General features: G+C 37.1%; 1 long non-coding RNA gene and 2 pseudogenes across 1 annotated transcript; 1 reads left to right on the top strand and 2 right to left on the bottom strand.

Annotated features, from left to right (window-relative positions):
• Positions 1 to 1204: 1204 nt before the first annotated feature.
• On the top strand, positions 1205 to 2457 carry LOC143863274 (uncharacterized). The gene is made up of 3 exons (XR_013240856.1): positions 1205 to 1284; positions 1544 to 1590; positions 2268 to 2457. It is a non-coding gene; the product is annotated as an uncharacterized LOC143863274 (long non-coding RNA).
• Positions 2458 to 6759: 4302 nt separating this feature from the next.
• On the bottom strand, positions 6760 to 7577 carry LOC143863392 (secoisolariciresinol dehydrogenase pseudogene; annotated as a pseudogene).
• A 2174-nt stretch (positions 7578 to 9751) lies between these two features.
• On the bottom strand, positions 9752 to 10828 carry LOC143863391 (secoisolariciresinol dehydrogenase pseudogene; annotated as a pseudogene).
• Positions 10829 to 12330: the final 1502 nt, after the last annotated feature.

Here is a 12330-nt window from a genome sequence, read left to right as displayed (position 1 = left end):
AATTAATTATGTATAATCAACAAAAATACATGACCTTTCACACGTTGAGAAAAATACAGTAAAGCAATTTTCGAACCCTAAAAATGAGAGTAGAGAGGGGTTTTGAGTGGGTTTAGATACTGTATATTTTGGAACCCTAAAAATGAGAGCAGAGAGGGGTTTTGTTAAATCATTTTCGAATCGTAGAAGAAGAAGAAACCATAGCTTCAAATGAGAGCAGAGAGGGGTTTTTGTTAAATCATTTTCCCTAAATTGAGAAACCATAGATTAAAATAAAGAAAAAGGGTTTGAAAAATAGAGAAGAAGAAAGATAAGTTACCTGAAAAAAAACGAGTGTTGGAGAGAGAGAGAGAGAGAGAGAGAGAGAGAGAGAGAGAGAGAGAGAGAGAGAGAGAGACGCGCGGCGTGAGGGAGAGAGTTTTTGGAGAGGGGCGGCGTGAAGGATTCAAACCTCTGTTTCTTCTTCTTTTCTCATCTAGGGTTTCTCCTCTCCAGCGAGAATCGAAATAGGGAGAGGGAGAAATGCGCAATACTTTTTCCGTTTTATTTACATTCGCCTTGGACGGCTGCGATTAGAACCGATCGACGGTTCCCATTCTTCCTGTGTTAACTTAGAGGGACTGTGTTTATAAGGTTAGGTACTCGACCGAGTATAAACACTTAACCGATATATATATATATATATATATATATATATATATATATATATATATATATATATATATATATAGCCAGAGGGAAATTCAGAATTTTTCCTATTTTCTCTCCGAATTACACGTAGGCATTACCCTCTTACCATAAACCCCTTTACTGCTATTCGAACATCCATAGCTATGAGAAATGATACGAGGGTAAAATCATCAATTGAAAATTTCAGATTAGATGCCACGTGGTACTATACACGCAGCTTCTGAGTATACATCGGAAATTCAGAATTTTTCCTATTTTCTCTCCGAATTACACGTAGGCATTACCCTCTTACCATAAACCCCTTTGCTGCTATTCGAACATCCTAGCTATGAGAAATGATACGAGGGTAAAATCGTCAATTGAAAATTTCATATTAGATGCCACGTGGTACTATACACGCAACTTCTGTGTATACATCAGAGATATTTTTGGCAATAGCCTTATCTCTTCCATTACGTGTCTTACACCAAGGATTTTTATCAGAGATATTTTTTGACATTAGAGATATATTTCAGCCATATTCTCCCACCTACTATTTCTCCTCAAGCCTTGCTGCAGCGGTTGCATCAACGAGAAAGGATCCAAGATTTGGAGGTACTTTCCCTCTTCTTCATAGATTTTTCTCTATTTTCCCTCTTCATTTTTGATGTTTGTAACTGTCTTCTTAATTTTATTCTTCTTCTTCTCATTTCTAACTTTTTCCATGTTGAAATATTTTAGGGGTTTAATCGGTTGGAGAAACCATGGCTGTTTCTCTTAATTTCTGTAGTGTATGTTTTGAAATTTTTCTACAAAAATGATTCATGGAATATTTGTTTTCCTGATAATGTTAACTTTTTGTGTATATATTCAGGTTGAAACTTCAAAGTAACATACGGCACAATTTACAACGGAATGAAGGTTAACATTTATTTTTCAGTCCCAAATCCTTTGCTTTTTAATTTTTTTTATCTTCATTTATCTTCTGCTATAATGGACAGATTTGCAGCTCATTGGGATTGAGCCTCTAGAATAATGTTCAAGGCTTTATTCTTTAACCTGGAGGCGTTGTCTACCTCGGGGATTGCAATTCCGTATACACCTGTTGGAAAAGTTGTTTGATTGAGCATTCTTTCATGGTCATATTTTGGGTTTCTGATTGTGTTTTTCTAGCGTATTTTTTTCACTTTGCCTGATTGTGAAGTGGGCATACATTCTGATTTATTAGAAATGTCTTCACACAACAAACTCATTATAGAAAATTACATCAACCTCTTCATTCACAGAAAAATTAATATTGGCATTCATATATTAGTTGTCATGATCATTGATCAAATGGGCCATCATGAAGTGATCCACTGCATCCATCAGTTCTGTTTTCCCATTAATTATCACACAAATCACATTTGTAGCTACATATTCGTATTTAGTTTCCAGTTTTACAAGAATTACCTGCGCATGCTATCTGTTTTAACTCACTACATTTGGGCCCTGTTTGTTTCGAATTTTTAAGACCAATTGTGCTTCACAAAGATATTTCAAGAAGCTTGAAATATCCTTGTTTTAATTGTTTCATTGATTTTTACTTTTTTATGCAGTTTCATTTCTGCTATAGAGAGCAGTGCTATTTCCTGCCTTGGAAGGTGAAGACCTCATTGTCCGTGCAAATATGGTGAATAGACTGAATGTTTTATGCCATAGTTTTTTTTCGTAGGAATGTTTCATGGATGTTACAATCATATGCAAATTCAGTTGTATTATGGTTGTGTTCTGTATCACATTTTTAAATAATATTGTTGCATGTCTTTTAAAAAAATGTTACTCAAATTCCAACGGATTTAAGTTGGAAATACACCTGTGCCCTCAAAATCCCAAGACATCTCTCTACACTCCCGTCTTCTTCTTCTTCTTCTTTCTCATAAATTTTTTTGGGTCTTTGTTCCAAGTGCAAGAATTTGGGTCTTCTAAAATATCAGAAATCTCTCAAATCTTGCCCGTATGCTATCCGTCTCTCTGGACCCTAGATTTTTGCTGGATTGCAGATTTCTTTTCCTCGATTTTTACGGCATCATTTCAATCCAATCGAACCATCGTGGAGCCCTCATGGCACATACCATTTTTCTTTCTTCCTGCAGCTCTCTCTTTCTCTATTATCCGGTTGATCTATCCCTCTCTCTTTTGTCCTATTTCTTTTTTCCACCTTCGTTGTGTTCATCATCTCCGGCTCCACCGATCAGAATTTGGGTATTGGTTCATAAAATCCCCAGATCAGAATTTGGGTATTTTTAGAATGCAAGTCCCAGATTGAGCCAAACCAAGCTTCTCTGATAAATTTGGGTATTGGGACATGGGTTGGAAACGTTGGAGTCTACCCCGCTTCAGCCATCTGCAATTGGCTTGCCATAACCCATTTTCCATTCTTTTTCCTTTTTTATTTGGTTTGAGTTTTCTTAGTTAAGAAGAATAATCATTTTGGAATCATTTCGAAGCGGCTTAAGGTTCTCTCTATTGTTACCACTAGCAGGTTTTTTCTTTTTTTTTTCCTCCATTCACCCCATTCTGTATTTCATCTCTCTTTTTTCTTTATTTTTTTCACCTCCCATGAATTTTGTTTGCAGTCGGTTCTTCCATTCACCCCATTCCTTTTAATTTTGCTTCGAGAGAAAATAATCACATTTTTCAATAGATGTGCTTTAAGTAACCATCAACCATCAGATTCAACCAAAATCACATGTTTAATGCCTGATAAATTTTATTGGGATTCTTTAATACATGCTTTTACAAGCCATCTCACCTTCCCTGCTTCAATTTTACCTTTTAATCTCACCTTCCCTGCTTCAATCTCACCTTCCCGACAAGCCATCTCACCTTCCCTGCTTCCATTCACCCCATTCCTTTTAATTTTGCTTCGAGAGAAAATAATCACATTTTTCAATAGATGTGCTTTAAGTAACCATCAACCATCAGAGTCAACCAAAATCACATGCTTAATGCCTGATAAATTTTATTGGGATTCTTTAATACATGCTTTTACAAGCCATCTCACCTTCCCTGCTTCAATTTTACCTTTCTTTTCGTGTTTCTCAGTTCGTAAGTTGCTTCTAATGAACATTGGTATATGATTCTAATGATTCGTGTTTTGGCATTTATTGGTTAAACCATGTTTCTTTATGAAGTCATGAAATTGGTTCAACCATTTATTGGTTAAATCATGTTTGTATTTTTTATTAATCTTTTTAGTCTGAGTTGAAGGTAAAGAGAATGATAGATATATGGTTTACGGTGGAAGTATTGTGGGGTACTGGCGTTTCATCTCTTGAACTATTTATGGTGGAAGTTGCCAAGTGCTTGGGTAAAATCTCTCACAATAAGGAGCTCTTACCTAATCTGAATTAATATTTCATAATTTTAGCATAAATGAAACATCGAGTTTATGGTAGCAATATTCAATGTTTTTCACCATTAAAGATTGTGCTAAATTTTAATCCAAGTTTTCTTATATGTATTGTATGCTTTTGAATTGCTCCAATAAGCACTTTGAAGATATATTAGAACTTTTGGTGTACTGCTTAAATTGTTAGTGTCCCCATATTTTTTGCATGTGCAGAGTAGGTATGGAAAAGTGTTTGTGAGCTAGAGCTCATATAAGCTTATATGAGCTAGAGCTCACAAACATAGGGGGCCCACATTGTTTGGATGATCCATAGCATTCATTTGATAGACCCTCACATAGATAGGGTGTGCCCAAAAAATCAGCTTCATATGATCATCCTAACCCTTCCATTTATGGAGATAAAAATGGGCACACCCTATATTGGTTACACATAAATGAAACATCCAGGTTCATCCTATATTGGAAGATTACTTATCCCACATAAAAGAACAATCATGTGTTGGTCTTGCTACTAATTTCTCCTTTTCTCTATGTTGGAAAACTACTTCATAGATTGGAAACCGTGCGATGTACGCGTTAGAGGTTAATAGATTGGAAAGAAACCCAAAGAAAGTGAAAGTTGATCGAGAAGTTAGTAGGGTGCAACTCAGGCCGGGTTGAGGCCAACCCGAACCGATCCCGAGCCTAACCCTATAACCCGACCCGACCCGACCCAAGCCCAACCCGAATAGAAAAAAAAAATTGTGAATCTGCTGCTTTTTTCCTGAGAAACGTATGGCATAAGAAAGATAAAAGTTACTATGTGAAAAACGGAAAAAAAAACTAGTAGCTACAGATCCATAGCTTGTAGAAAACAAATCCTAAAAATAAAGATGGGAGATAGGACGAAGAAAAATAGGAAAAGAAAAAAATCAAACCCAACCTGTGTTTAAAAACGCGGATGTGATGCGGAACGCTGCCAAATAAAATCCTTGTCGACTCAGCACGGACGCGGCAAATAACGCGGTTGACGCGGTCAAGTCAGATGAGTTGTAATTTTTAAATGAATAAAACACAAAAATGGAAACCAAGTAGGGCACACCAAATGAATGGTAAAGATCATCTTACCATGTGGGAGCCCACTAATTTTTTAACTTCAGAAAGACAAGATGATTTAGTGAAAATATAAGATTAGAGCTGTGCTAATATCATTTTCCTAGATTTAAAATATTAATCTTTTAGATATTAATTGTTTAACTATTAATTGTTGGTACTTTGGCTATGATATTCACACTACCATTCTTTAATAATGAGACAGACTCACCTTGTCTTTTAGTATTTAAACAGCTGTCAAAAGCTATTACAATTTCCAAGAAGCCTCAACAGCTCATTGATTATAGAATAAGACAATGTGAGTTTGTGTTGAACACAAGCATCCTTTAAAAAATAACGAAAATAGAGGTTATATCTCTGCCTACATGCATAACTGTAGAGACAGCCAAAACGAGGCACTCTTTTGTGAACAACTGTACATAAAAGAGGTACTGTTTTGTGAACTATATTACTAGAAAAAAACTAGTGACAACTTCCTAAAGCTGAACGTCGATGGTGCAGCTAGCGAAAAATCCTGGTATTGCTAGAAGAGGGGGTATTATTTGAGATAATAACAATGGAGTAAGATTTGCTTTCTCTCATTCCTCTGATGTGAATGTTAATATGTTGGTTGAAGCTAATGGTATGAGAGATGGTCTCTACTACTATGCTGCTTTAGGGATTAATAGAATTTGGATTGAATTTGATAGTTTTGTCATTGCCAGCATCATCAAAGGTAAAAACAGAACACCATCGCTCTTAGGACTTGGTTTTTCTCCAAGAACCCCTTAAAAGACATAGGTTTTGGATTCTTCTTCCTTCTTCTTTCTTACCCTTAGCAAAGACTTCAATCTTTAATGGATTAGGGTTCCAAGCCCTCTTCATTTCTTTTGCCCAAGCAAAATCCTAAGAGACCACATGAGAAAAGCTCTTTTTCACTATTTTATTCTCTCCTCTCTCCATCTTGTTTTCCCTCTTTTTTTACCTTCTTTCAATCGAACTACATCACCGACTCTTTCTGTTTTTTAATTAAGAGATGCGGGGGTGTGGGGCCCACACACATGGGGATGGACCCCACAACAAATAGGAGAGGATATTGATAAGGCCCAAATATTTGTATTTTCCCCTTCACTAGCTTGGGACCATGGTTTCAAATTTCGGCCTTAGCCGAAATCCTGAGATTTTAGTAAAGTTGGATGAAATGTCGATTTTTTTGGCAAAAATTTTGGTAATTTCGGTTGAAATTTGGGAAAGGAATAAAAAATTAGTACTTTTGTTAAAGTATAAAAGATAAATAACGCTATTCTCCAACAGCTTAAGCTTTTGGAGAAGTTGGTAAGTTAACAATTTTTATTCAAATTTCGCTGAAATTCACGAAATTTCTGAAATTTTGGCCGAACCCAACATTTGGTACATGTCGCCAATTTCGGTTTCGGAACGATTCCGAAATTTCGGATTTCGGTCGAAATTTAAAACCATGCTTGCGACACAATATTGAAATAAAATTTAAAATAATTTTCTTTACTAACAAGGCCAATTTTTTATTGAATTCATAGAGGCCCTAAAATAAAATGAACAAGTGGAGGATAGGAACAATATCATTAGATGGATTGGCAATGGGTGAAAGCTCATGGCAACATCAAGAAGCTGAAAAATGCATAGCAAACATTGGATTGACAATGGTGTAACCACCATCAACTACAAGGTTGTGACCACTCACATACTTGGATTCATCACTTCCCAAATAGAGAGCAGCATAAGCAATGTCTTCTGCTTTAAGATAGACCCCCTTAAGATTAGCAGGACCCTCCATTGCCTTCTCAAGCTCTTCACCCTTTGCGGTCAAATTTTTCTCAGTCATTGGGGTTACAAGACCATAAGGAGAAACACAATTTACTCTAACACCAAACTGCCCGATCTCAACGGCCGCGTTCTTCGTGAGCCCCACCAGCGCGTGCTTTGAACTTGTGTAGGCATAAGTACTGAGCCCACCTAAGACAGAAGCAATACTAGCTGTACTAATTATGCTGCCGCGGTGAGCTGGGATCATGACCCGTGCAGCATGCTTGATGCCCAAGAAGGCCCCTGTTAGATTCAGGCTAAGTACTCTTTCAAAGTCCGCCTTCTCAATGTTAATAATGCTTTGCTTGTACGCGTCTAAGGTGCCCGCATTGTTGAACATTATGTCGAGCTTCCCATACCTGCTTACAACACTGTCGATAGCATTTCGGACCTGTTCTTCGTCTGAGACATCACAGTGGATGAAGGAATCGGGGGAGGCGAGGTCTTTGCTAACTAATTGGCCCAATTCCTCTTGGACATCGGCTATGAACACTTTGGCACCATGCCGGTGGAACAATTTGGCCGTGGATTTGCCGATTCCGCTTGCTCCGCCGGTGATCAGTGCCAACTTACCTTCTAGTCTTTAGATCAAAGTCAATAGGTTTTTTTTTTGGTTTTTTTAAAAAAAAATAATCATTTTAAAGGAGCTAGGAACAACCCTAGTAGGAAAATATGTAAGCATTAAAAAAATAATCAGTTTAAAGGAGCTAGGAACAACCCTAGAAGAGAAAATATGTAAGCATTAAAGAAGAGAAGCCATGGCACAATTTTATAGACCTTCTACTTGGTGGGCTCTTACCTTGAAAAAAGTCGCATTAATTAGAGAACCGTATTATTGTGCATCAGTCCCTTGAATTGTGAATCTACAGCTTTTTTCCCAAGAAACTTATGGCATAAGAAAGATAAATGTTACTATGTAAAAAACGGGAAAAAAAAACTAGTAGCTACAGATCCATAGATTGTAGAAAAAAATGCTGAAAATAAAGAAGGGAAATAGGATGAAGAAAAACAGGAAAAGAAAAAAATCAAACCCAACCTGTGTTTAAAAACGCGGATGTGATGCGGAACGCTGCCGAAGAAAATCCTTGTCGACTTAGCACGAACGTGGCCAATAACGCGGTTGACGCGGTCAAGTCAGAGGAGTTGTAATTTTTAAATGAATAAAATACAAAAATGAAAACCAAGTAGGGCACACCAAATGAATGGTAAATATCATCTTACCATGTGGGAGCCCACTAATTTTTTAAATTCAAAAAGACAAGATGAGTTAGTGAAAATATAAAACTAGGGCTGTGCTAATATAATTTTCCTAGATTTAAAATATTAATTTTTTAGATATTAATTGTTTAACTATTAATCGTTGGTACTTTGGCTAAGATATTCACACTACCATTCTTTAAAAATGAGACAGACTCACCTTGTCTTTTATTATTTAAATAGCTGTTAAAAGCTATTACAATTTCTAAGAAGCCTCAACAGCCCATTGATTATAGAATAAGACAATGTGAGATTATAGAATAAGACAATGAGAGTTTGTGTTGAACACAAGCATCCTTAAAAAAATAACGAAAATAGAGGTTATATCTCTGTCTACATGCATAACTGTAGAGACAGCCAAAACGAGGCACTCTTTTGTGAACAACTGTACATAAAAAGAGGTACTCCTTTGTGAACTATATTACTGGAAAAAAACTAGTGACAACTTCCTAAAGCTGAACGTCGATGGTGCAGCTAGCGAAAAAACCTGGTATTGCTAGAAGAGGGGGTATTATTTGAGATAATAACAATAGAGTAAGAATTGCTTTCTCTCATTCCTATGATGTGAACTCTAATATGCTGGTTGAAGCTAATGCTATGAGAGATGGTCTCTACTACTTTGATGCTTTAGGGATTAATAGAATTTGGATTGAATTCGATAGTCTTGTCATTGTCAACATCATCAAAGGTAAGAACAGAACACCATCTCTCATAGGACTAGGTTTTTCTCCAAGAACCCTTTAAAAAACATAGATTTTGGATTCTTCTTCCTTCTTCTTTCTTACGCTTAGCAAAACCCTAAGAGACCACATGAAAAAAGCTCTCTTTAATGCGTTAGGGTTCCAATCCCTCTTCATTTCTTTTGCCCAAGCAAAACCCTAAGAGACCACATGAGAAAAGCTCTTTTTCACTATTTTATTCTCTCCTCTCTCCATCTTGTTTTCCCTCTTTTTTCTCCTTCTTTCAATCAAACTACACCACCGACTCTTTCTGTTTTTTAATTAAGAGATGAGGGAGTGTGGGCCCACAACATGGGGATGGACCCCACAACAAATAGGAGAGGATATTGATACGGCCCAAATATTTGTATTTTCCCCTTCACTGGCTTGGGACCATGGTTTGAAATTTAGGTTTCGGCAAAAATTTCGGTCTTAGCCAAAATCCCGAAATTTTAGTAAACATGGACGAAATGTTGATTTTTTTGGCCAAAATTTCAGTAATTTCGGCTGAAATTTGGGAAAGAAATAAAAAATTAATATTTTTGTTAAAGTATAAAAGATAAATAACGCCATTCACCAACAGCTTAAGCTTTTGGAGAAGTTGGTAAGTCAACAATTATTATTCAAATTTCGCTGAAATTGACGATATTTCTGAAATTTTGGCCGAACCCAACATTTGGTACGTGTCGCCAATTTCGGTTTCGGAACGTTTCCGAAATTTCGGATTTCGGTCGAAATTTAAAACCATGCTTGCGACACAATATTGAAATAAAATTTAAAATAATTTTCTTTACTAACAAGGCCGATTTTTATTGAATTCATAGAGGCCCTAAAATAAAATGAACAAGTGGAGGATAGGAACAATATCATTAGATAGATTGGCAATCGGTGAAAGCTCATGGCAACATCAAGAAGCTGAAAAATGCATAGCAAACATTGGATTGACAATGGTGTAACCACCATCAACTACAAGGTTGTGACCACTCACATACTTGGATTCATCGCTTCCCAAATAGAGAGCAGCATTAGCAATGTCTTCTGCTTTAAGATAGACCCCCTTAAGATTAGCAGGACCCTCCATTGCCTTCTCAAGCTCTTCACCCTTTGCGGGAAAAAATTTCTCAGCCAAAGGGGTTACAAGACCATAAGGAGAAACACAATTTACTCTAACACCAAACTGCCCGAGCTCAATGGCCGCGTTCTTCGTGAGCCCCACCAGCGCGTGCTTTGAACTTGTGTAGGCATGAGTACTGAGCCCACCTAGGACAGAAGCAATACTAGCTGTACTAATTATGCTGCCGCGGTGAGCTGGGATCATGACCCGTGCAGCATGCTTGATGCCCAAGAACGCCCCTGTTAGATTCAGGTTAACTACTCTTTCAAAATCCGCCTTCTCATTGTTAATAATGCTTTGCTTGTACAGGTCTATGGTGCCCGCATTGTTGAACATTATGTCGAGCTTCCCATACCTGGTTACAACACTGTCAATAGCATTTCGGACCTGTTCTTCGTCTGAGACATCACAGTGGATGAAGGAATCGGGGGAGGCGAGGTCTTTGCTAACTAATTGGCCCAATTCGTCTTGGACATCGGCTATGAACACTTTGGCACCGTGCCGGTGGAACAATTTGGCAGTGGATTTCCCGATTCCGCTTGCTCCGCCGGTGATCAGTGCCACCTTACCTTCTAGTCTATAGATCAAAGTCAATGGGTTTCTTTTTGTTTTTTTGTTTTTAAATAATCATTTTAAAGGAGCTAGTAGGGAAATATGTAAGCATTAAAGAAGAGAATACATGGGATTAACACTTTGTAAAAAGACAATAAGTGATTCTGCTAAAATAAAATTATCATCTGAAGTGTTTTACTCTTGTCTCATTTTACTAGAGCATCTATAGCCTATAGGAGGTTCTGGAATTCATCAAACAGGGCAACTTTTGTGAGTTTTTCTAGGCAGGCCGATTATGAAAGAGCAATTCTAATATCATTTCTCCAATCCATTGATATTGTGAAGGGCGCATTGGTGGTGGCTTGATAGAAGAATATTCTCTTTCCCGAATAAAATATGTAAAATAAAAGAAATATGAGATACATTACAAATTGTTTGGGAAACGATGACATTAGGTTTTCGAAAAGATGATAAAATAGAAATTTTCAAACATAATTTGTCTATAGCAAAAAAATTATTTACATAGCGTCTACTGTTAGACCTATCGAGACTACTGTTAGACCTATCGAGAATGTATTCTACAAAGGTGAATTTAAAGATGATTGGCAATGGGGTTTTACCAATGTTTGATTCTTCATCTTCTTTTTCTTCTCTTTATTTGGTTTTTTTTCATCACCATTGCCAATGACCATTTCTGCAACTCAAAAGAGGACGAAGAGGGAAAAGAGGAAGAGGAGGATGAAGAAGAAAAAGAAAAGGAAGAAGAGGAAGAATTGACGCCGAAAAAATGGAAGATGTCGGAAAAAAGTAAAAAGAAAGAGGAGGACGAAGGCGAAGTTGGGGTCGAGTTGAGAAAAGTTGAGGTCAAGACGAGAACTTTTCCCAGCTGATCCCCAACTTTTCCTGTCACTATCTGAAGTTTCCCAACGTGAACCAAAGTTTTCCCGACATGACTTGAAGTTTTCCTACTTTTACTTGACCCCAACTTTACTAAGTCGACATGAACTTTTGCCGACACGACACAAATTTTTCTCAATATGACCCGAACTTTTCGACTTAACCCCAACATTTCTCGACACGACCCAAAGTTTTCCCGACACGACCACAACTTTTCCTATTTGACACCAACATTTCCTCTTTTTTCTCCTCTTTTTTTCTTTTATTTTTCTAGTGTCGTCCCTTTTCCGGCATCATCTATTTTTTCCAGCATCGATTCTTCTTTTTCCATATTCTTCCTCATATTTTCTTCCTCTTCATATTGTTCTTCCTCTTTTTCCCCCTCTTTACCGTCCTTTTCATTTTCTCCACTTCTTCTTCTTCCTCTCCCTCTTTCTCTTCCTTCTGTTCTGAGTTCCAGCAATGATCGATGAAAAAACATAGCAAATAAGAGAAGAAGAGGAAGAAGATGAGGAAGGAACCCTGTTAGAGAATATCAGGAATACGATCTGATTTTCATTAACTTCACCAAATGCTTAAGCTTTTGGCATAATTGGTAGTTTCACAAACCCTTATTTGGAGAAGATGAAGAATAAAAATGCCATTATTCTCGTACATATAGACTTGATGGCAAAAGGGTCCTTTTTCCTGTACGGTGCCTATTACGTGCAAAATAGAAACTCTTCTTTTTTCTCTCTTTTTTTCTTTTATTATGTGTAGATAGCTAACGGCACATGATGTGTATGTGACGTGGGTTAGTGGAATAAGGTAGGATA

This window comes from Tasmannia lanceolata, unplaced genomic scaffold, assembly GCF_043159265.1.
Source record: "Tasmannia lanceolata isolate RefF3 unplaced genomic scaffold, GAP_Taslan_0.1 ptg000044l, whole genome shotgun sequence".
Taxonomy (NCBI): Eukaryota; Viridiplantae; Streptophyta; class Magnoliopsida; order Canellales; family Winteraceae; genus Tasmannia; species Tasmannia lanceolata.
This window is presented reverse-complemented; position numbering and strand designations above follow the sequence as displayed.